The 23,685-nt window shown below is 35.8% G+C and overlaps 1 pseudogene; it reads right to left on the bottom strand.

Annotated features, from left to right (window-relative positions):
* Positions 1 to 12,930: 12,930 nt before the first annotated feature.
* LOC118617864 lies at positions 12,931 to 13,425 on the bottom strand (annotated as a pseudogene).
* Between the last annotated feature and the right edge of the window lie 10,260 nt (positions 13,426 to 23,685).

The raw sequence follows: 23,685 nt of genomic DNA on the forward strand, positions 1-23,685 counted from the left end.
TGCTATGAATATGGGGGTACATATATTCTTTCTGATTGGTGTTTCAGGCTTCTTAGGGTATATTCCCAGCAGTGGGATCACTGGGTCAAATGGAAGTTCAATTTTTAATTGTTTGAGGTAACACCATATTGTTTTCCATAGTGGCTGCACCAGTCTGCATTCCCACCAGCAGTGTACTAGAGTCCCCTTTTCTCCACACCCTCGCCAACACATGTTGTTTGATGATTTGTTGATGGCGGCCATTCTGACAGGTGTGAGGTGATACCTCATTGTTGTTTTAATTTGCATTTCTCTGATGATTAGTGATGTGGAGCATTTCTTCATATGTCTCTTGGCCATTTGTATGTCCTGTTTGGAGAGGTGTCTATTCAGCTCCTCTGCCCATTTTTTAATTGGGTTCTCTGTCTTCCTTTTGTGGAGTTGTATGAGCACTCTATATATATTGGAAATTAACCCCTTATCTGATACATCATTGGCAATGATGTTCTCCCATACAGTGGGTTGCCTTTCCATTTTGATGATTGTTTCTTTTGCTGTGCAGAAGCTTTTTAGTTTGATGTAGTCCCATGTGTTCATTTTCTCCTTTATTTCTGTTGCCTTAGGTGATGTATCAGTGAAAATTCTGCTCCGTATGATGTCCAAAATTTTGTTGCCTACATTTTCTTCTAGAATTTTTATGGATTCACGGGTCACATTTAAGACTTTTATCCATTTCGAGTTTATTTTTGTGTATGGTGTAAGTTGATGGTCTAGTTTCATTTTTTTGCATGTAGCTGTCCAATTTTCCCAACACCATTTATTAAAGAGGCTGTCTTTATTCCACTGTATGCTCTTGCCACCTTTGTCAAATATTAATTGAGCGTATTGCCTTGGGTCCATTTCTGGGTTTTCAGTTCTGTTCCACTGGTCTATATGCCTGTTCTTGTGCCAGTACCAGGCTGTTTTGGTTACAGTCGCTTTGTAGTATAACCTAATATCTGGTATTGTGATCCCACCTACTTTGTTCTTCTTTTTCAAGATTGCTGTGGCCATTCGGGGTCTTTTTTGGTTCCATATGAACTTTTGAAGCATTTGTCCTAGTTCTATGAAATATGTCATTGGTATTTTGATGGGGATTGCATTGAATCTATAGATTGCTTTGGGTAGTATGGACATTTTAATGATGTTAATTCTTCCAATCCATGAACAGGGTATGTGCTTCCACTTTTTTATATCTTCCTCTATTTCTTTTTTCAATGACTTGTAGTTTTCTGCAAATAGGTCCTTTACTTCTTTGGTTAAGTTTATTCCTAGGTATCGTAATTTTTTTGGAGCGATGGTAAATGGGATTGTTTTTTTCAGTTTCTCTTTCTGTGAGTTCATCATTGATGTACAAGAATGCCTTCGATTTCTTGACGTTAATTTTGTATCCTGCTACTTTGCCAAATTCATTTATTAAGTCTAATAGATTTTTGATGGAGTCTTTAGTGTTTTCTATGTACAATATCATGTCATCTGCAAATAATGACAGTTTCACTTCCTCCTTTCCAATTTGGATCCCTTTTATTTTTTCTTCATGTCTGATTGCTGTGGCTAAGACTTCCAGTACAATGTTAAATAAGAGTGGCGAAAGTGGACATCCCTGTCTTGTTGCTGTTCTTAATGGAAATGTTTTTGGTTTCTGTCCATTGAGTATGATGTTGGCTGTAGATTTTTCATATATGGCTTTTATTATGTCGAGATATGATCCCTCTATTCCTACATTGCTGAGCGTTTTTATCAGAAATGGATGTTGGATTTTGTCAAATGCTTTTTCAGCATCTATTGATATGATCATGTGGTTTTTATTCTTCATTTTGTTTATGTGGTGTATCATGTTTATTGATTTGCGAATATTGTACCAGCCTTGCATCCCTGGAATGAATCCCACTTGGTCATGGTGAATAATTTTTTTGATGTATTTCTGGATCCGATTGGCTAATATTTGTTCAGGATTTTGGCGTCTATGTTCATCAGGGATATTGGCCTGTAGTTTTCTTTCTTCGTAGTGTCTTTTTCTGGTTTTGGAATTAGAATTATGCTGGCCTCATAGAACGTGTTTGGAAGTCTTCCTTCTTCTTGAATTTTTTGAAATAGTTTGAGGAGAATGGGTGTTAGTTCTTTTTTGAATGTTCGGTAAAACTCCCCCGTGAAACCATCTGGGCCTGGGCTTTTGTTTGCTGGGAGAGTCTTGATTACTTCTTCAATTTCCTTAGTTGTTATTGGTCTGTTCAAGTTTTCTATCTCTTCCGGGAATAGTTTTGGGAGACTGTGTGTTTCTAGAAATTTGTCCATTTCGCTTAGGTTGTCGAATTTGTTGCCATATAGTTGTTCGTAGTAGTTGTTAACGATCTTTTGTATTTCCGTGGTGTTGCTTGTTACTTCTCCTCTTTCATTTCTGATTTTGTGTATTTGGATTCTCTCTCTTTGTTTCTTGGTGAGTCTAGCTAAGGGTCCATCAATCTTGTTTATCTTTTCCAAAAACCAGCTCTTTGTTTCATTGATCCTTTGAATTGTTTTTTTGGTCTCTATGTCATTTATTTCTGCTCTGATCTTTACTATTTCCTTCCTTCTACTTGCTCTGGGGTTTTCTTTTTGTTTGCTTTCTAATTCTTTAAGTTGTGAGGTTAGACAGTCAATTAGAAATTTTTCTTGTTTTTTGAGGTAGGCCTGTAGTGCTATGAACTTCCCTCTCAGAACTGCTTTCGCTACATCCCATAGATTTTGTGTTGTTGTGTCTTCATTTTCTTTGGTTTCCAGGAAGTTTTTAATTTCTTCCTTGATCTCGTCGGTGACCCATTCATTGTTTAATAGCATGCTATTTAGCCTCCATGTGTTGAAATGTCTTTGCATGTTCTTGTTGCAATTGATTTCTAGTTTCATGCCATTGTGATCTGAGAAGATGCTTGATATGATTTCAATCTTCTTGAACTTGTAGAGATTTAGTTTGTGTCCTATCATGTGGTCTATCTTTGAAAAGGTCCCATGTGCACTTGAGAAGAATGTGTATTCTGTAGTTTTGGGGTGTAATTTTCTGTAGATATCTATTAAATCCATTTGGTCTAGTGCTTAATTTAGAGTCTCTGTTTCCTTGCTAATTTTTTGCCTAGAGGATCTATCCAGTGCTGTCAACGGGGTGTTGAAGTCCCCTGCTATGATTGTATTGTTGTCGATTTCTCCTTGGAAGTCCTCCAGAAGATTTTTAATATATTTTGTTGCTCCTATATTGGTTGCATATATGTTTATCAAGGTTATATCTTCCTGTTGGATAGATCCTTTCAATATTATGTAGTGGCCGTCTTTGTCTCTAGTTATGGTCTTCATTTTGAAATCTATTTTATCAGATATGAGAATTGCTACCCCAGCTTTTTTTTGCTTTCCATTTGCTTGGAAAATTTTTTTCCATCCCTTCACTTTCAACCTATGTGAGTCTTTTGTTGAGAGGTGGGTCTCTTGTAAACAACATATAGATGAGTCATGCTTTCTTATCCAATCAGCTACTCTGTGTCTCTTTATGGGAGCATTCAATCCATTTACGTTTAAGGTGATTATTGATATGTACTTATTTATTGCCATTTTTGTTTAGTGTGGTTCTATTTTTCTTCCCATTTCTACGGCTAATTACAGCAGTCCTTTTAACATTTCTTGCAGTGCTGGTTTGGTGCTAATGTATTCCCTTAGCGTTTTTTTGTCTGGGAAGCTCTTTATTTGATCTTCTATTTTGAATGATAGCCTTGCTGGGTAGAGTAGTCTTGGATTCTGATTCTTGTTTTTCATGACTTTGATTACTTCATGCCATTCTCTTCTGGCCTGTAGTGGTTCTTGTGAGAAGTCAACTGAGAGCCTTATGGGGTTCCCTTTGTAGGTAACCTGTTGCTTATCTCTTGCTGCTTTTAGGATTCTCTCTTTGTCTTTAATTTGTGGCATTTTAATTACTATGTGTCTTGGTGTGGGCCTGTTTGGGTTCTTCTTACTTGGGACTCTCTGTGCTTCTTGAACTTGAATGCCTTCTTCCTTCACCAAATTAGGGAAGTTTTCTCTCACTATTTTTTTGAATATATTCTCTATCCCTTGCTCATTTTCTTCTTCTTCGGGGACTCCTATGATGCGAATATTATTACGTTTCCAGTTGTCCCATAGTTCTCTTAAGCTGTCTTTTTGTTTTTTAATAGTTTTTTCCTTTTGTTTTTCTGATTGGTTGATTTTTTCTACCCTGTCTTCTAATTCACTGATCCGGTCCTCAGCTTCCCCTACTCTGCTTTTTAAACCTTCCAATGTGTTTTTCATTTCTGATATGTCATTTTTTATCTCTTCTTGTTGATTTTTAATTTCCAATTGGCTTATTTTCAGTGTCTCTATGTCCTTACTCATGCTGTTCAGCTTCCTCAAGATCATGGCTCTGAATTCTAGCTCTGTTAACATGCCTAATTGCTCCACATTGATCTCATCTTCGGTGGAGGTGTCTTGCTCTTTCATTTGGCTTCTGTTTCTGTGTTTCACCATTTTGGCTATCACTGTGGGCTTTGGAGCCTGTCAGGTTCTCCCAGTGGGTGTTGGTGTTCTGCTGTTTGTGGCTTCCTCTCCTGTGTTTAGATGAGCGAGGGAGGACCCACGTTGAACACCACTGTCAAGTCTTACTTTCCTGGTTAAAGTTGCCAGCCCTAGAAAGGTACTGATATCCTCTAGCTTTTTGCCTGGAGGCCAGCAGTGTAGGTTACTTGATGAGTTTTGGGTTGTCAGTTGATTGAAAAACTCCCTCTGGTGCTCAGCCAAGGGGCTTTCACGAGGGTGGGGCAGATGCTGGTTGTTAGTGAGCCTCAATTAGCACTTCAATGGCCCACAGGGTGGGGTTGGATCTCCGAGGGAGGGGCTGCTGCCTCTCCTCATTGCCCTGGGAAGGAGCAATGTGGCCACTGTCCTCCATGGCTGCACTCAGCCAAAGCTCTGAGCGCCCTCCAAACCCCGAGTGTCCCGACTCAGTTCCAGTCCAGTCCGCCCTCCCTCTGCCGGAGCCCAAGGTGAGTGGCTGTGGCTGTTTCAGCCTCTGTCCCGGCTGCACTGTGGAGCGCCTGGGAGTGTAAACTGAGGGCGCCGCTCCCAGCTGAGGCGCTGCCGAGCTGCCGACCGTGGGCTCCCAACCCCGTCTCGCGCCTTCGCAAGCCTACGGGGGTCGAGTCGGTGTCCCTCGTTGTATGGTCCTCGCAAGCTGCTTTTCTGTTGGTTTTTCCCGTCGATTTGTCTGTGTTATAGTTTTAATTCCAGTTTGGTTCTGGGATACGGTCTGTGTAGCTCTGTTCACTCCGCCGCCATCTCTCTGTCCTATGATTTTCTTTATTGTTGTGTTTATATTTGTTAATTTTGCTCTTATTTTTAGTATTTCCTCATCTTTACTTTGGTTTTAATTACTCTTCTACATTTTTCTTTAGCTTTTGAGTTAGAAGGTTAAATAATTGATATTCTTTCTTTTTTTTTTCAGTAAACTTTAAAGCATTTATTTCAACTTGACTCTCTTATTATATTTCTTAGAATAAGAATATATATTTTTTTCACCAATAAATACTAAATGCTTAATTGATTTTCAATATTCTTTTTTTCTCTCTCTCTAATATATGGCTTTGGATCCATGTGTACTTGGAAGAATGCGTATTATACTGCTTTCAGGTGAATGCTCCGAAGACATCAGTGAAATCCATTTGATCTAGCGTGTGATTTAAGGCCACCATCTCCTTGTTGATTTTCTGTATTGAAAATCTATCCATTGATGTCAAAGGAGTGTTAAAATCACCTGCTATGATTGTATTACTGTCAATCTCTTCCTTTATGTCTATCAAGATTTGCTTTATGTATTTAGATTTAGGTGCTCGTATATTGGGTATATAAATGTTTATAAGTTTTATATCCTCTTGTTGAATTGATCCTTTGGTCATTATGTAATGTCTTTCTTTATCTCTTATTATAGCTTTTGTTTTAAAATCTTTTTATCCGATATAAATATTGTTACCTCAGTTTTTATTTAAATCTTTTTATTTTCATAAAATATTTCTTTCTATTCCTTTACTTTTAGTCTACGTGTATCTTTCATTCTGAGTGGGTTGCTTAAAGACAGAATATGTATGGGTCTTGTTTTATTATCCATTCAGCTACCCTATGCCTTTTAATTGGAGCATTTAACGTATTTACATTTAAAGTGATTACTGATAGGTACCTATTTATTGCCATTTTATTTTTTAAACTATGCTCCTTTGGCTCCTCCTCCTCCCCCATTTTCTTCATCTTCTTCTTCAAGCAAGCCCTTTAACATTTCTTGTAATAGTAATTTGATGGTAACAAACTCCTTTAGCTTTTTCTTGCCTGGGAAGTTCTTTATTTCTCCTTTCATCTTAAATGATAGTTTTGCTGTGTAAAGTGCCCCTGGTTTAAGGTCCTCGCTTTTCATCACTTTGAATATTTCATGCCAATTCCTTCTGGCCTGAAATATTTCTGTTGAGAAATCAACTGACAGTTTTATGGAAATTCCCTTGTAGGTGACTAACTGCCTTTGTTTTGCAGCTTATAAGATTGTCTCTTTCCCTTTAATGTGTGCCTTTTTTTTTTTTTTTATAAGCCTCACCTGAGGATATTTTTTCCACTGCTTTTTTTTTTTTTAATCCTCACCCGAGGACATTTTTTTTTTTCATCTTTTGTTCAGATAGAGTGGGAGAGGGAGGGAGAGAGAGAAAGAGAGAGAGAGAAACATTGACGTGAAAGGGACACATCGAGTGGTTGCCACCCACACAATCCAACCAGGGCCGGGGACAAACTGCAACTGAGGTATGTGCCCTTAGCGGGAACTGAACCGGGGTCTCTCTGGACCACAGGCCAACACTCTAACCGCTCAGCCAAACTGGCCAGGGCTCTCCACTGCTTTTTAGAGAGTGAAAGAGAGGGAGAGGGGGAGAGAGAGAGAGAGAGAGAGAGAGAGAGAGAGAGAGAGAGAGAGAGAGAGAAACATTGATGTGAGAGAGACACATAGACTGGTTGGCTCCCAACCAGGGCTCGGAATCAAACCTACAACACAGTTATGTGCCCTTGTTGGGGAATCAAACCTGTGACACCTCGGTGTGACAGCTGATGCTCTAACCACTGAGCACACTGGCCAGAACAACCTTTGCCATTTTAATTATGATGTGTCTTTATGTGGGCCTCTTTGGGTCCATCTTTTAAGGATTCTATGCGCTTCCTGGACTTGTGTGTCTTTTTCCTTCGCCATGTTAGGGAATTTTACAGTCATCATTTCTTCAAAAAGGATTTATTTATTTATTTATTTATTTATTTATTTATTTATTTTAGAAACGAATGGAGAGGGAGAGAGAAATTAAAACACCAATAATATAGAACATTGATTAGCTGTCTCCTGCATGTCCCCCACTGGGAATTTGGCCTACAACCTGGGCATATTCCCTGACCGGAAATCAAATTGGCAATCTTTTGGTGCATGGGTCAATGCTCAACCTCTGAGCCACACTGGTTGAGTATTCAAATAGGTTCTTGATCCCTTATGCTCATTTCTCCTTATGGTACCCCTATGATGTAGATGTTGTTGTGCTTCACCTTGTTCCAGAGGTCCCTTGAACTATCCTCATTTTTAAAAAATCATATTTCTTTTTGCTGCTGTGTTTGGGTATTTTGTTCTACTTTGTCTTCCAAATCACTGATTTGATTCTCTGCTTCATCCAGTCTATTTATTCCTTCCATTGAAATATTTTCTTTCAGATATTGCATTCTTTATTTCTGACTAATTCTTTTTTATGGTTTCTATATATTTTTTCAGGCTGTTGAGTATCCTTATAAGCATTACTTTAAACTCTATATCTGAAAAATTGCTTGCCTCCATTTCATTTAGTTCTTCTAGAGAATTCTTTTGTTCTTTCATTTGGGGCCTGTTTCTTTGTCTCCCCATCTTGGCTTCCTCTTTGTGGTTGTTTCTATGTATTAGGTAGATCTGCTATGACTCCCAGTCTTGGTCGTGTGGACTTATGTAGTAGGTTTCCTGTGGGACCCAATGGTGCAGTCTCTCTGATCACCTGAGCTGGTGCTCTAGGAATGTCCCTTGTATGCATAGGTGGGCTTTCCTTTTGTAATTGAGTCTTGATTGCTATTGGCCCATTTGTGTGTAATATTGACCCTCAGGCTGGCTTACTGTGAGACTCAACACCTCCACACAGCATGTGAGCTGCTGTGCTAATGGTGATCACACAAAGTGGAATTTGCCATTGTAGGGTCTGGTCCCTGCTGAGATCTCCCTTTGGATATATTGCTTATGCAGCCTATTGGATCCTGCTCTGTTATTGTCTGAAGATGGCTACTGAGTGTATTGGTTTTGGGCCTCTTAGGAGGGATTCTGGTGCAGGCCAATGACAGATGTTGCCTGTGACTGGCCCTGGGCAACCTGTTAGGAGCCATAAGCAGTCCACAGTTTGTGGCTTCCTCTGCTGGGCCTGGGTGCATACAGAAAGGACAAACTGTGCACCAAGGCCAGCTTTTACTAGCACTGGGCCTGAGGGTAAGTCAGCAAATGTCTCAAAGCACCCAGAGATCTGCCTCTTACTGTAGGTTGCCTGTTACTCTTAGTCACTGAAAGAGTTCTTGGCTGTATTCTTCAGCAGGTTGGGGATAGAGGGATTCCAGATGGTGGGGCTATTTCTTTCCCCCACGCTAATTCTGAATGCAGGGGAGTGCTCAGCCCATGGAAGATGGCTTCTGTGGTGTTGGGAAATGACTCACCACAGGGATCCTGGGGTTTGACCCTTCAGCTCTCTTCCCAGAGCCACCAACCCTAGACTCTCCTCACGAGACTCTAGTCCACTCTGCCCTCCTCCCACCAGAGCCAGGGTAAGTGACTGTGAACAAGATTTGTGTCTTGGCTCTTTAAGAGGGCGCCTATGTCTCTAGCTATCTCTCTCTGGTGAACATAAACCCCACTGTTTTGTACATTGGGATGTTATGTGCACTATTCTTCCTAGCTCTGGTGCTGTAGGCTGGGGAGCCTGGCTCTCAGCAGAAACTCCCCAAAGCTGTAATATCCCTTCAGAAATTCAGCTGTCAACTGTGGGAGTGGGGCTAGTCCTCCATGCCGTCACACTTACTATCAGTCTCAATGTGGCTTCTGTAAATCCTTGATTTTAAGGCTTCTCTCCAACTAGTCTTCAGTTGGTTATTCAAGAAAATTTTTCTATAATTTACGTATAATTCCAGTTTGGTCCAGTTAGTTAGTGTAGCTTCCACCTAATTCAAAGCTATCTTGGATCTTCTAGAATACTTAGAATTACAATGTGTGATGAAATTAAATAATAAACATTAATCATCAACGACTCCACGTTGAGCTTATGGAATCTTAGGTGTTCTGTGCACTTGGTATTTCTGATCCAAAAGATAAATCTTATTTCAGTATGGCCCTTTAAAAGGGATGGCAACCTTGACTTGAGCTCATCTGTGGCCTCTGAACCAGTCTCTGTGAGACACCGTTGGCTATAGTGTGTAGTCTTACTTTAATACAATTGCAACAATGTGTCTTTTTCCTGAGATGAATATCAGTTTTTTAAGTATTGCCATTTAGGATCCTGTATATCTTCTATAACAATTGAACCCTGACATTGTTAAAACAAATATGAATCTCAAATAAAAATTCTCTTTCAAAATTTTATTATTTCTATATGCATTTCTTTATTTTGGTTTTAGAATATGAATTTACAAAATTACCTTTATCAAAAGTAAACAAAAAATGTGTTTGCTTTAGAAATATTTTTTTCCACTAACTGTGGAATGAGAAATTTCATAATGTAAAGTAAAAATTTTCTTTGGGAAAATATTTAGACCATTTAAAAACAAAGTAACATTGTTCTTGCTAATTGTTGTGATAGAGGTCTCACACAAAGTATATTTGTCTTTAAAATACAACTTGGTTTAGATAGTTTTGAGGGGTATTTGATATAAGGTATAAAACCAATGTCAGAAGCAATGACAGATATATCACGCTGAATTTGAGTTTAGTTCATCTCTTCATACAATAACTATAAATAAGGAAATTATTTAGTTTGAATTTAAGCCTAAAAATCCCACTGAATGATGCATATTGCATTTTCTATCTTTTAAATTGTGATGTTACATATTGAGAAAAATAAGGCACATAAAATATGTAGAGTAAAAGTATCTTGCATTATAATATTTGGCAATGGACACCTTTCTAAAATTCTCTATGTATTAAGAAAAGTTGAGCAATGTTTATGATAAAAATTGATAGCTATATCTAACCCCTAAACTTCAGATAATTTATTTTTCACTCTAGTTAAGAATTACAATTCAGGAATTAAGACCTCATCATATTCTAGGGTGCCAGAGACCTTCTCTTTTAGCCAATAGATAAAGAAAGTATGACTGAAAGATATTCTTTCCTAACCACATTTTCATGAATGTTATACACAGTACTTCTGTTTGCATAACAACTGCAGCAACTATTCGACTCCAACTACATGCAAAGCAAGCTAAAAATGTAATCTCTAATCAGGTCAAGCATTCTCTTTCCATTACACTATTGAATGAAATCCTATATCTTTAGTGCAGTGTTGGTCATCTGTTGGTGTCTATCTTAGCTACTATATAGCTCTATGAAGCCAACTTGCAATATTTAGTATCTTTACTATGTTGTGTTTTCCAAAGTATATTCCAAGGACGCCTACATTATAAAATATTTCATGAGTTAAAATAATTTCAATAGTGTTTAGAAAATCATCTAAGGAATAGGAATCTAATTAAAGATTTTCTATTCATATTGATATATATCAACCCTAAAAGGGCTTACACTTAAAATACTTTTGGCTTTATTTCAGTCATCATTTCCAAAACATATTTTATAAGTTTTGAAAATTCCAACAAAGAAATTACTGAAATTGAACTTTGTATTTCTTAAACATTCTACATGTTCATTGATATGTAATTTATATACATGAAAACAGCAAATAGTTAAATTGTTTGATTTAATAAATTTGGACTAGTTGTATACCCATGAAATCATGACAGTGTACATATCAAGCTTCTTTGTAATACCCCCTTCCTTTAACAACCACCAATTGAATTCTGGCAAAATAAATTGTGTTTTGAAGAGTTCAATATAAATGGAATCATTTAATAAGTAACTTTTTGGCCTGCTTTCTTTTATGCATCATAATTATTTTGAGATATATTTATGCTGTGGCACATAAGAAAAATTAATTTTTTTGGTGAAGTATATGTTCAAAGCTTTTTCCAGTTTGTTGGGTTGCCTGCTTTCTTATTAATAGAGTTGTATAGTTTTTTTATATGTTCATGATACTAGTTCTTTATCAGATATATGAATTGCAGATATTTACCGTCATTTGTCATTTGTCCTTTTATTCTCTTAACAGTGGCATTTCCTTTGTTAGTGATATATTTTTATGACAAAATGCACTGGGACTCATAGCATTAATGTTCTGATTGTCATGTTGCATCATATGAACTCTGATGACATATGCAAACAAATTAAGGTAATAAGTATGTATACAGCTCACTGCTTTCAACTCATGCTACATGTTGTAAATTATAATACATTTAAACCAACAATTGGCCATTGGGTAATGTGTTCTCCTTTTTAAGAATGATTTAGTAGCCACACACCTTTTCTAAAGGTGATATATAGTGATTATTGCTTCTTTTAAAAGCTCTTTATTTTATCAAATACTCATTTAAATGGGTTTATGTGCACCTTATTATACATACTGCTATGAAAATTATTCAAATTAAAGTGAGGTAATAACCGCTAAAAATTTGAGGTGGCAAAGTCTTTGGACTTAGGAGGAAAAAAAGAGAAAATGTGCACTTTTATCTGCTTGCACTGTTAAAACAATTTTTCAAAGCCATTTCTCAATGGTTAGTTATAGAACATGAGAAAGAAAAATGAGTCACCATCATTTTAGAAGAATGCTTCCATTTTGACTTTCTACTTGAAGACATTTTCTAGCTTCTCTTTTCTCTGTTCATATTGAATCATAGAAAAATCTTTATAGAAAAACAATTTTTTCTTTTAGAATAGTGTCTTTATTTCTAAAAAACCAAAGTACTGTTTTATAAAATTGCTTTCTAGTGAATAAAGAAAGTAGAAAAGCAGGTGTGGAATATTTATTATTTTTGCAAAGTTTGTATATATGTTTTTATTTTTTTAGTAATAAGAATATGCTGGGATAGAAAATACATTTTTTATTCAGATCTTCCATTTATTTCTATTTTGTAATTTTTGTTATATGAATGCCCCCATTTTTTTCTGGAAAATAATATTCAAATAAAACTACTGAGAAAACAACTTAAAATACCTCAATATTTCCTTTGAAGCTCAAATATTTGCTTATAGTTACATTTTATGCTCACACCTGAATCTCCTTCACAGTGTCTTCGTGTTTGTGAAGAAAAGAACAGCAAATCTGAATTCAAATATCTGTCTTATGTACAAGGAATTTCAGAAAAAATTAGTTTTTTGATTGAATTAAAAGACTTTAAAGACAAGTTTTTTGAACATTTATATGGCTGTGCTAATTCTAAATTTTAGGTACCATGAATTTGAATATGGCCTATAAATGGCCAATAGCCTAAAGAAATATCTTAATGTTTATTTTATAAAATTATTCAGATCAGAGTCAGTCTTCTGTGAGCAAGTATTTTTTATGAGCAATGTAACACTGTAAAGACTAATGTCTAATTATCAAGATCAGCCTCAAATAGCATTCAAAACTATAGAAATATGAAAATCTACATTTTTCTCCTCCAAAAATACTTTTTTTAAAAACTTTTATTTGTCTTTATTTTATGCTGAATTTACTCCCAGGCCACAAGTTTTTGTTTCTTCAGTTTCTTCTGGGATGTCTTTTACTTCCGTGCAACCTCCTCTTCTGGTTTAGGAACAATCTGCTCTTTCTCACTGAGGATCATCTCAATGTGGCAGGGAGAGCTCATGTATGGGTTAATCCACCCTTGGGCTCTGTAAATTCTACGGTGCATCTTGGGAGCTTTGTTTACCTGGATGTGCTCAATAACCAGAGAATCTACATCTAAACCCTTCAGTTCGGCATTGCTCTCTGCATTTCTAAGCAAAAACTCAGCACTCTTTTTGGGCCACTGACCCTGTGTCCAGCCCCACTGTTTCGCCTGGGCACACCTACCAGCTCCACCATTGTAATGACGGAAAGGCACACATTGCTTCTGTAAAGTGACAGCCTTCAGATACTTGGTGGCTTTTCGAATATACATACCTCTGATGGCCTGGGCAGTTTCCCGAGTGTTCTTAAAGTGAACATGAAGATCTGAACCACTTGACTTGCATGGTTTTGTGGGGTTTTGTGGGTCAAGTGGTTAGCGAACCATTTTCAGAGGTCACCTCTGGCCACTCTCGGGAAAAGCCAAAAATACTTTTAAAAATATTTCTGATGTGTTATACCATGTAAGGGAAAATTTTATGTTCAAGAATTTTGCACCAGCTTATATCCCATTTTTTTCAAATGTTTTAACTCACTATCAATATTTTTGATAGTGCAATACAAAATATTTCATCAATTATATTGAAGTATGTATCCATTTTTGTTATTCAAACATAAACTGGATGATATATCTCATTTCAATGAATATATGAAATGATTTCTAATAAATGAGAGTTGTGCCTGCACATGTACATGTGTGGGTATACGTGGTCTTTACACATATGAAAGAAGTAAAGAGAAATAGAATGGTCTGTTTTATAATAATGTACTACATGTGTAATATTTTAACATAAAGGGCAATGAAGAAAGCTAAATTGTAGTTCTTTTACTTAATTCCTCTGTGACCTTGTACAACTTGATTTGCCTAGATATTTGTTTCATGTTGTAATATGCACTCATTTTTAAGATGTATGAGTTATGAATGATACTTTGAAACATATTTTGATCTTTGGGTAATTTAGTGCTGAAATCACAAATAAAGTAAGATCTTTATAATTAAGAAATCATCTATACAACAAAAGTCGCATGACTTCTTTGCTTTAAAAAAGAAACTGTACCAAATCTAAGAGCTGAGCTATATAAAGACTAAAAATGAATAAAAAATATGTATTCTTTGATGGAAACAAATCACAGGTGTTTTGTCTTTATGGTTTAAAATAATTATAAAAGTAAGAGTGTGTCAAAAGACAAAACAAATTTGAGTATTATGAAAAGTAGATGATTTTAATTTTGGATTACTTAATCAGATATATGTAAAAAACAGCACTTTTAACAATAGTTTCCATGTTTGCTTCACTTGGTATTCTCATCCACATATGAGCTGTGACCATTTAACCAGCACGGAATTAGAGAAGTGTGAGACTCTTGACCTTTAAAATTACTAATTACCATTAAATTGGCTTCAATCAACTTCAATGTAATTGAAGTAGCATGGTTCTCTGTGTAGGTGAATAGTGTATTGAATGCTTATTTTGTTATATCAAGCTGAAAATGTTAAATGATAAGCCAAAGTACTTCCTGGATCAATAGGAGACATGTCTCAATTATCAATGGTGAGACTTTTCAAATTGCATTGTTAATTTTTCTGTGTGTGGTATAGCTAACTATGCATGAGCTAATAGCCAACCAAAAAGAAAACCTTTGTGAAGACTGAGCTTGTCAGTGGGTAGTTGCAGGTAAGAGTAGTTCTAACCTTTTGAATGACTGCTTGTATTTTTAAAAAATGGATTTAGTCCAGCCAGTGTGGCTCAGTGGATTGAGCATCATCCCATGCACTAAGAGGCTGCCGGTTCTATTTCTAGTCAGGGCACATGCCTGGGTTGTGGGTTTGACCCCCCCAGTAGGGGGCATGCAAGAGGCAGGCAATTGATGTTCTTTCATCGATGTTTCTATCTCTCCCCCATCTTTTCTCTCTAAACAAAATCAATAAAAATATATTAAAAGTGGATTTAAATATTGATTACAGTATCATTAAATATCTAATTTCAGGTATACAAAAGATGGGTAGAATTTCATAATAAAATTTTTAATTGGTGTTTCTATGATTTTAATATACATTCAAAATTAGAGAGCTTGCCTATTAAAGACTGCAATATACAGAATGTGGCAGAATTTTTATTTTAGTCTATATCAATTTAACTGGGAATCGGATTAAATCTGTTTTATTTTACTATCTTCCAAATGTTCAAAGAAGCTTTAAGCAACTATAGATTTGCATATACCAATAATACTAAAATAAGGTATAAAATATAATAATTTTGAACTTAAATGCCTCTCAGTAAAATTATTCTTATATTTTAGGAGCTTTATTAAGATATAATTCACATATCACACTCATTTAAAGCACACAATTGAATGTTTTCTTTTGAAATATGTTTTTATTGATATTACAGAAAGAGGGAAAGGGATCAAGCCCACAACCCTGGCATATGCATTAACTGGGAATCAAACCCTCAACTTCTTGGGACACTCAACCAAGCCACACCAGCCAGGCCAAAATTGAATGTTTGTTTGTTTATTTATTTTAGAAAATTCACAAGCTTTTGAAACCACAACCAAATTTAATTTTAGAACATTCCCCCTACCATGCAAAAAGGTGTATACCCATCAGCAGTCACACCTCATCGCCTACACCCCTCTTCCAGCCTTAGGTAACTTGTAAGTTACCCTTACTGGCAAGTTGTAATATACTTCTTGTCCCTATAAATTTGCCTGTTCTGGATATTTCAAAAATTAAATCATATAGTAAGTGGTTTTTGCATCTGGTTTATTTATCTTAGCATAATGAGTTCAAGATTCATGTGTGTCATAAAATGTATCATGCCCTAGCCAGTTTGGCTTAGCAGTTAGAGTGATGGCCTGTGGACCTAAGGGTCAAGGTTTTGATTCCCAGTCAAGGGCATGTACCTGGGTTGCAGGTTTGATCTTTGGCCCTGGTTGGGATCATGCAGGAGGCAACCAAGTGATGTGTCTCTCTCACATCTATGCTTCTCTCTCTCCCCTATCCCTCCCTTCCACTCTATCTAAAAAAATCAATAGAAAAATATCCTCAGGTAAGGATCAACAGCAACAACAACAAAAAACGTGTTAGAACTTCATTCCTTTTTATTGGTGAAGAATATTCTATTGTATAAATAGATCACATTTAAAAAAATCAATTTATCAGTTGATTAACTATTTAGTTGTGTCAGTTTTTGGTTGTCATAAAAAATGTGGCTATGAATTTTTAGGTACAAGTTTTTATATAAATATGTTTTCTTATCTTGTCTATTTACCTAAGTAAAATGTCCCAGATTATTTGCAAAGGCAGCTATACCACTTTACTTTATAACTAACTATGTATGAAGTTCTCAGTTTCTCCCCATACTTGCCAAGTTCATTTTTTATAATAAAATTCAATTAATAATGCAAATGCCTTGCTTAACCCATATGTTTTTCAGCACTGCTGAATATTATTGTAACATCAGCCAAGTTTCCTGATAAATATACATCAGGAAGTTTTCATGATAAAGATTGGACATGATGTTATATATTGGCCCAGATTATCTTTAAGATAGAATTGAAATGCTTGAGGAAGAATAAGAATTCATGCACTTAGCTGCATTCATTTTTATCCACAGAAAATATTTTGTAAAAATAAACCCATTTATATTTTGACTTTGAAAGATTTACTATTTGGCCTAATATGTAAATATATTATAACACAATGAAGTTTTGTTTCTTATAGCTCCAGTGGAATGGTGATATCTCTTTTCCCCCCAAATTGAGAGATAAATATTCTATAGCAAGTACCATGTCTTTTTATTTTGTTTTATTTTATTTATTTATTTATCCTCACCAGAGGACATTTTTGCACTTATCTTCAGATAGAGCAGGAGGGAGAGAAGAAGAAAGAGAGAGAAAGAAAACCAATGTGAGAGAGACACATATCTAGTGGCTGCCACCCACACGACCCCAACTGGGGCCGGGGACAAACCACAACCAAGGTACATGCCCTTAGAGGGAACCGAACCCGAGACTCTCTGGTCCATGGGCCAACACTCTAACCCCTGAGCCAAACCAGCCATGGCATGTCTTTTTACTTTAAATTCTGGCTATTTTATGCCTATTATAATAAATTAAATAGATGTATATAAATTTTGTGTAATGTAAGGACTATTAAGTATTAGTGATGAAATTAAATGGGACTAAGGGACATTTTTATAAACAAGTGCCATTAACAAAAAATGTCATAACCAAATGTAACTTTCAATGTTTATTATTTTTGTTATATAACAGAAAGTATTTTATTATACATTTTATTATTTTATTACACTATCTTTTGTTTACTATTTGTTTCATGTAATAGTCTGAAGATTTTTAAGAGTAGAATACTATACTTTGTGGTATTGTACTAAATCATCCATTTGGTTGACCATCAACCTTCATTAAGTATATTTTGCCTGCCAACCTCTTTTAATGTATAGAAAAGAATGGATGGTTTAACTTAAGTAAAGAGTAGGGAAAATAACAATAAATACTTCACAGATAATATTTTAGTTCACCTTTCTTTTCAACCACAAATTCATTATTTGTATTATGTGGGTAATAGTAAAATAGTAAATTACCTTATAATATGGGTATATATCTGAATAGATAAAACAGTTTTTCAAAATGTACTTTTAAGGTTACTGTCCATAATAATATAATAATTTTGTTGCATTTTAAATTAATACCCTTTCTGCATTTCATGCATATTTATATAATTTATCCTCTAAATTTAATCCTAAATTCAGATATTGTCCACAATTTAATGCACATTTTATATATATTTTGAACAATTCATAACAGTTATAATTTTGGTAAGCAAGAATATGCATACACATGTAGTTAGACACTATATTATATTTAGAGTCAACATTTCCATTTTTTATAATTGGCATAATACTATTTAAAATTTCATAGTTTTATACCACCCAACCATCTCCACAAGGGACACACTCAAGGAATGGACTCAGTGGGTATTAGAACCCTGCTGAAGTAAGTCTTGCTCTGTGTAGTGGGCCCCTGCACAGCTGATCATCCAAGGTAGTCACAGCCAGTCCTTGCAGCTGACCATCCTGAGTAAAACCCTTCCACTTGATTGAGTCCCAACAGCAATCAAGACTCAATTACAAACAAAGGGTGTAAAGTCCACATGAGGGGTGAACCTCAAGGGCCCAGTTGGGTGACCAGGGAGGTGTGCCACTGGGCCCTACAGGATACCTACTATAATAGGCCACTCTAGAAAGCCTAGGAGACATAACAAATCTACCTAATACATAGAAACAAACACAAGGAGGCAGCCAAAATGAGGAGACAAAGAAATATGTCATGAATGAAAGAACAGAACAAAACTCCAGGAAAAGAACTAATTAAAATGGAGAGAAGCATCTAACAGATGCAGAGTTCAAAACACTGCTTATAAGGTTGCTCAAGGAACTTAGTGAGGACCTCAAAAGCATATTAAAGGACCAGTCAGAAATGAAGGAAGCACTAACTGAAATAAAGAATAATTTACAGGAAATCAATAGTAGAGTAGGTGAAGCCAAAAAGGAAACCACTGATTTGGAATATAAGAAAGCAAAAAACACCTAATCAAAACAGCAAATTAAAATAAAAAATCCAAAATGAGGATAGTATAAAGAGCCTGTGGGACAACATCAAACATACCAACATTCACATCATGGGAGTGCCAAAAGGAGAAGAGAGAGAGCAAGAAATTGAAAACCTATTTGAAAAAATAATAACAGAAAAGTTTCCTAACTTGGTGAAAGAAACATACATATGAGTCCAGAAGCACAGAGAGTTCCAAACAAGATGAACCCAAAGAGGTCCACACCAAGACACCTCATCATCAAAATGCCAAAGGTTAAAGGCAAAGAGAGAATCTTAAAAGCAGCAAGAGAAAAGCAGTTATTAACCAACAACGGAGTTCCCATAAGGCTATCAGCTGATTTCTCAAAGGAAACTTTGCAGACCAGAAGGGAGTGGCAAGAAATATTCAGAGTGATGAAAAGCAAAGACCTACAACAAATATAACACTACCTGCAAAGCTGTCATTTAGAATCGATGGCCCTATAAAGAATTTTCCAGACAAGAAAAAGCTAAAGGACTTAATCACCACCAAACCAGTATTACATGAAATGTTGATGAGCCTACTTGAAGAAGAAAAGATAAAAAATATGAACAAACAAAATGGCAATAAATATATATCAACAATCGAATCTACAAACAAAATGAGCAAGCAGAATAGAAACAGACTCATGGATACAGAGAACTTTTGTTGGTTGCCAGATGAGAGGGGGGTTGGGTGAAAAAGATGAAGGAATCAAGGAGTACAAGTTGGTGGTTAGACTTATGAACCTCAGAGGGAAGCAGGGAGGTGAGATGGGAAGAGAGAAACCAAATCACTTATATGCATATATGCATAACCAATAGACACAGAAAATAGTGTGGGGAAAGCAGGAGGGGGGTGGGAGTGGGGAGGAAGGGGAAAAGCAAGAGGAAAAGGAGGGACATTTGTAATACATTCAACAATAAAGATAAGTTTAAAAAGGGGAGAAAATTTAAAAAATAAAATTTCATAGTTTTAAAATATTATTTACAGTAAAATAGTGTCTTTCAGAGGCTATTCAGAACTTCAAGGAAGGTTTTGATGGCCATTGAGAATCACCATGAATACAAAAACAATGGAGTATGGGTAATTCTTTACAGCAAGGAATGATACAGAAGACACTTAAGTTAAATAAGCTTTAACCTATCTTTCTCTTATCCTTTTATAACAAAGGAGAAGTTGTCTTGTAGCTGCTTCCAAATTTCCTATTTTGAAAATTATAAAATATGAAATTTGAAATTTACCCTGTGATTTTAACAATGTAATGTAAAATATACAATCCTAAAATAATTAATAAACATTAGTATTTAAGAGTTAAAATATATTTCCAGATTATTTACATGTATCTAAAATCCAATTAATACTTTACTCTAAAATTAGTGCTGATACTCTATATTTAAATTATTAGCAATATTTAACATTATCTGAAATTTCTCCCAGCCACCTTTCAATGAATGAGTTTGTCTAGACAAGACTGCAAATATACTGTGTCACTTTGTCATAGGGTCCATGACATTAAAATCTCAGAAAATGATAGACTTGAAAGAGAGAGCAAGTGTCAGATATTTCTTACTGCAATACTTTCCTCAGAACGTTGGGGGAATGTAAGAAGAAATAATTAACAACATCCCCTAAGAATGCAAGGATTTTTGTTTTAATATTTTTAAACATATTTTGTTAAGAAACAAAAAAAATTGAAGATGTGATTGTGGAATAATGTCAATATTTTCCATGTCAGTTTATGAATATTTGTTAGTTTGAAAGCCTCTTGGGAATTCCCAGAGGTAATCTGAAACCAGCCTCATACACAAAGGGCAGAAAGACACCCAAAAAGGTAGACCACTCCAGATGGGTAGGTGACAGTTTTAATAAGCAAGGGACCATACTTATGAGGTTCGTCTTGTGTGGTGACAACATGAGTACATCTTTGCACATTCCCTGAAAATCTTAAAAATCTTAATAGAGGCCTTAACTGGGTTCAGTATTGTGTACTTTCCAGGTGGTCTCAGTAAGACATTGCTTTGTCAAGTCTATGTCCTTGAAAACGGCTCCCACTGTGGGAATGACAAGCGGTCATGTCCTCTTGATTACCTCCTCCAATAATCTAAATCAAAAACATTGGGAGAATGAGAAGAAAATGCACAAACTATATTTTGGAAAACTAGAAGGAAGTACAAAAATACAAAATAGATTTTTTTTAAAAAAGTTTCAGAAAGCAGGGAAAACCAGAGATGTCAAAAGTATGATGCTAAAAGATAACTGCACAACTTTCGATCATAAAAGACCTGTCAAAGCTAAATGGTATATATACAGATGCAAAACCCATACCCCTTATTTGTAATAGCAAGAGTGGAATGTCAAGGCTAACAGCAGGTGCTTCCTAGATCCAGGCAGAACTGCACAGGTATCAAGCCACATTAGCATAAATTAACCTTTCACAGTGGCTATATGGCAGAGAACAAATGTTCCATTTTTAAAAACCCATAGCTTCTTTCTCCAATTGGTAAGGAGATATAACAGTTAAACAAATTCACATAAAAAAAAAGAGTTTTGGAGACTAGTTATATAGCCTTGAACAGTATTCTGTGTGTTCACTTACAAAATAAACTAACTCTAAATCAAAGATGAGCAATGAAATAGAAACAAGGAAAATATGTGCACAAAATAGAGAAAATTGGAGCATTAACAGAAAGGCATGTGCTAAGAAACTAGCCCCACCCCTCTCCAAATATTGCTACTGATTCAATGAAAATAATTACTATTTATTTTTCACACTTAAATGAAAAGATGTTAAGACTGAAGAGAAAAATGAAGTGATGACACATCTTAGCAGAGTGTAGAAAAGATGTGGAAGCAATAAGTAAAATATTACAAAATAAAAATGTTTCAGGTATATAAGAAAAATAGGTAATGATGAAAACAGTAAAAAAATTTTAAAAATAATAGCAAGATGGAAGAGCAATAAAGAATAGAAATAAAAAATATGTAAAAAGTATGTATTTAAATAATTGATTCAACATCCCTACAACTGTGTTTCCCAAAGAAGAAAAAATTTAAATAAAGTTGATCAAATATTTAAGAAGACAATACAATAAGTTTTTATTTAAAAAAGATTTAGAAACATTTGATGAGCAAAGTGCTTTTCAGGAAAAAGCAATTTAGAATGATATTTACAAAGAAATATCCTGTTAAAATTATTGGATATCTATGTAAAGGATCCATTTGCAGTCAGGCAAAAACACAATGTCATTTACTAATAAGATTTTTGTATTTCTCCAGTTGTCCAGGGCAGTGCCTGTCTAGTCCTATTATCCCAGGTTCCAACATTTAACAGACTTGGCAATTTCAATGAATTACTGTTACCCAGACTCCAGTGTTTTCCCTTGGGTTTGCCTCCCTGTGCACAGGCAAGGAGCTTATGCTGAAAAGCCCCCACTAGACAGTGGTTACAGATTACATAGTGCAAAATCACAAGACATTGGGGGGGGGGGAGAATTTGAGGTTGTGCTGGGAACCAATTGGGTGGAGGTGAGGTAAAGATAATGAATCATTTCTTCAGTTCTCAAGGACAGTTGTGACGCTTTTCCCACATTCCTCTGTCTGGCTTCATTGGCTTCAAGGAAAAGTAGATGGGGGACATTCCCCTTAGGGCTCAGAAACTGTAACATAACTTATGTCATGATGCTATCTTTAGCCTATCAGAGGTCTGGACCATGTAATTGTCAGTCAGGTCTGGGCTACTGTCTTCTGCTGCTTTGGGGATTGCTTTTTAACCAGGGAAAGGGTTAGGTGTCTGAGGGATATAAAAATAGAGAGGGATATGATTTCTGGAACAAGTATTTAAAACTAAATTTAATCAAAGTCATAATGACCCTCAATTTCTTTATTACTATTTCAATTACTATTATGATTATTACTGCTATTATTACTTTTAAGGGTTGCCTTAAAATAAATCAGAATGGGTTACATAAACCTTTATTTTGGCTTCTAGAGTCTGTCATGATCTTCCTAATAGTGCATGAAATACTTGTGCAGGGAGCATGGAGTTCTCACTTTAACAGGTGATTAAAACAGGAAAACCAGCAGGAAAATCCATTTCTCTGACCCTTTGCAGATACAATGTAAGTGCCATCTCCTTCAGCACAGCATGCACAGGTCCTGCTGGTGAAACGCCGCGCACTCCACAGAGGCTACAGACAGCAAACTCCTGGTCTGTGTACGTTTCATACAATTATTTCTCTCTGTTCTTTCATGGCCACTTGATGTAGCAGTCAATTGTGCAGATTGTGACTGTGTGTGTGTGTGTGTGTGTGTGTGTGTATGTTTATTGGTTGCTCACTCTTTTATTTTGCAATTAGCCATATGTTATCAGTGAGCTGATACAATGAAGTGTGTATTTATTCAAAAACTAAGAACTAAATTTCCATTGTCCAACTAAGTTGTTGGTGAACATGTAATTTATACAATATGTTTGCCATTCTTTACCTCTATTTCCAATATTTACCATTGAGAGCCAACAGTGATATCACTAACCATATGAAAATCAGAAGACAGGAATGTGCTGAGGAAGAATCAGCATCTAGTTCAAAAGACAGTAGTTACTTTGAGAGGACTGTGTCAGAAAATGATGACAGAATGGGGGGATCGCTATTGTAATTCACATCTCAAAAGGAGATTAAGCAGTTTAGTCCTAATTATTATATAATTAAGATGAAAAGTAGTGATGGGACCCAAAGTATAGTATTGCTTAGAAAAACAGTACAAGTATTTTTTAAATATGGAAAGAGTACATGGGGTGAAACAGTTATCATTGCTTCCTTTGAAACCCATCCTTCTCCTACTGGTATCAAGTGTGTGTGAACACCGTTTAAAGCACGTTAGCAGAAATGTATTTTCTCAAGTTCTGGAGTCTTGTGGTCCAAGTTCAAGGAGCCAGCAGGGCTGGTTTCTCATGTGGTCTCTGTGTCTGACCTGTAGATGACTGCCTCCTCACTGAGTCTCCGGGACCTTTCC

This window comes from Molossus molossus, unplaced genomic scaffold, assembly GCF_014108415.1.
Source record: "Molossus molossus isolate mMolMol1 unplaced genomic scaffold, mMolMol1.p scaffold_m16_p_5, whole genome shotgun sequence".
Classification (NCBI taxonomy): Eukaryota; Metazoa; Chordata; class Mammalia; order Chiroptera; family Molossidae; genus Molossus; species Molossus molossus.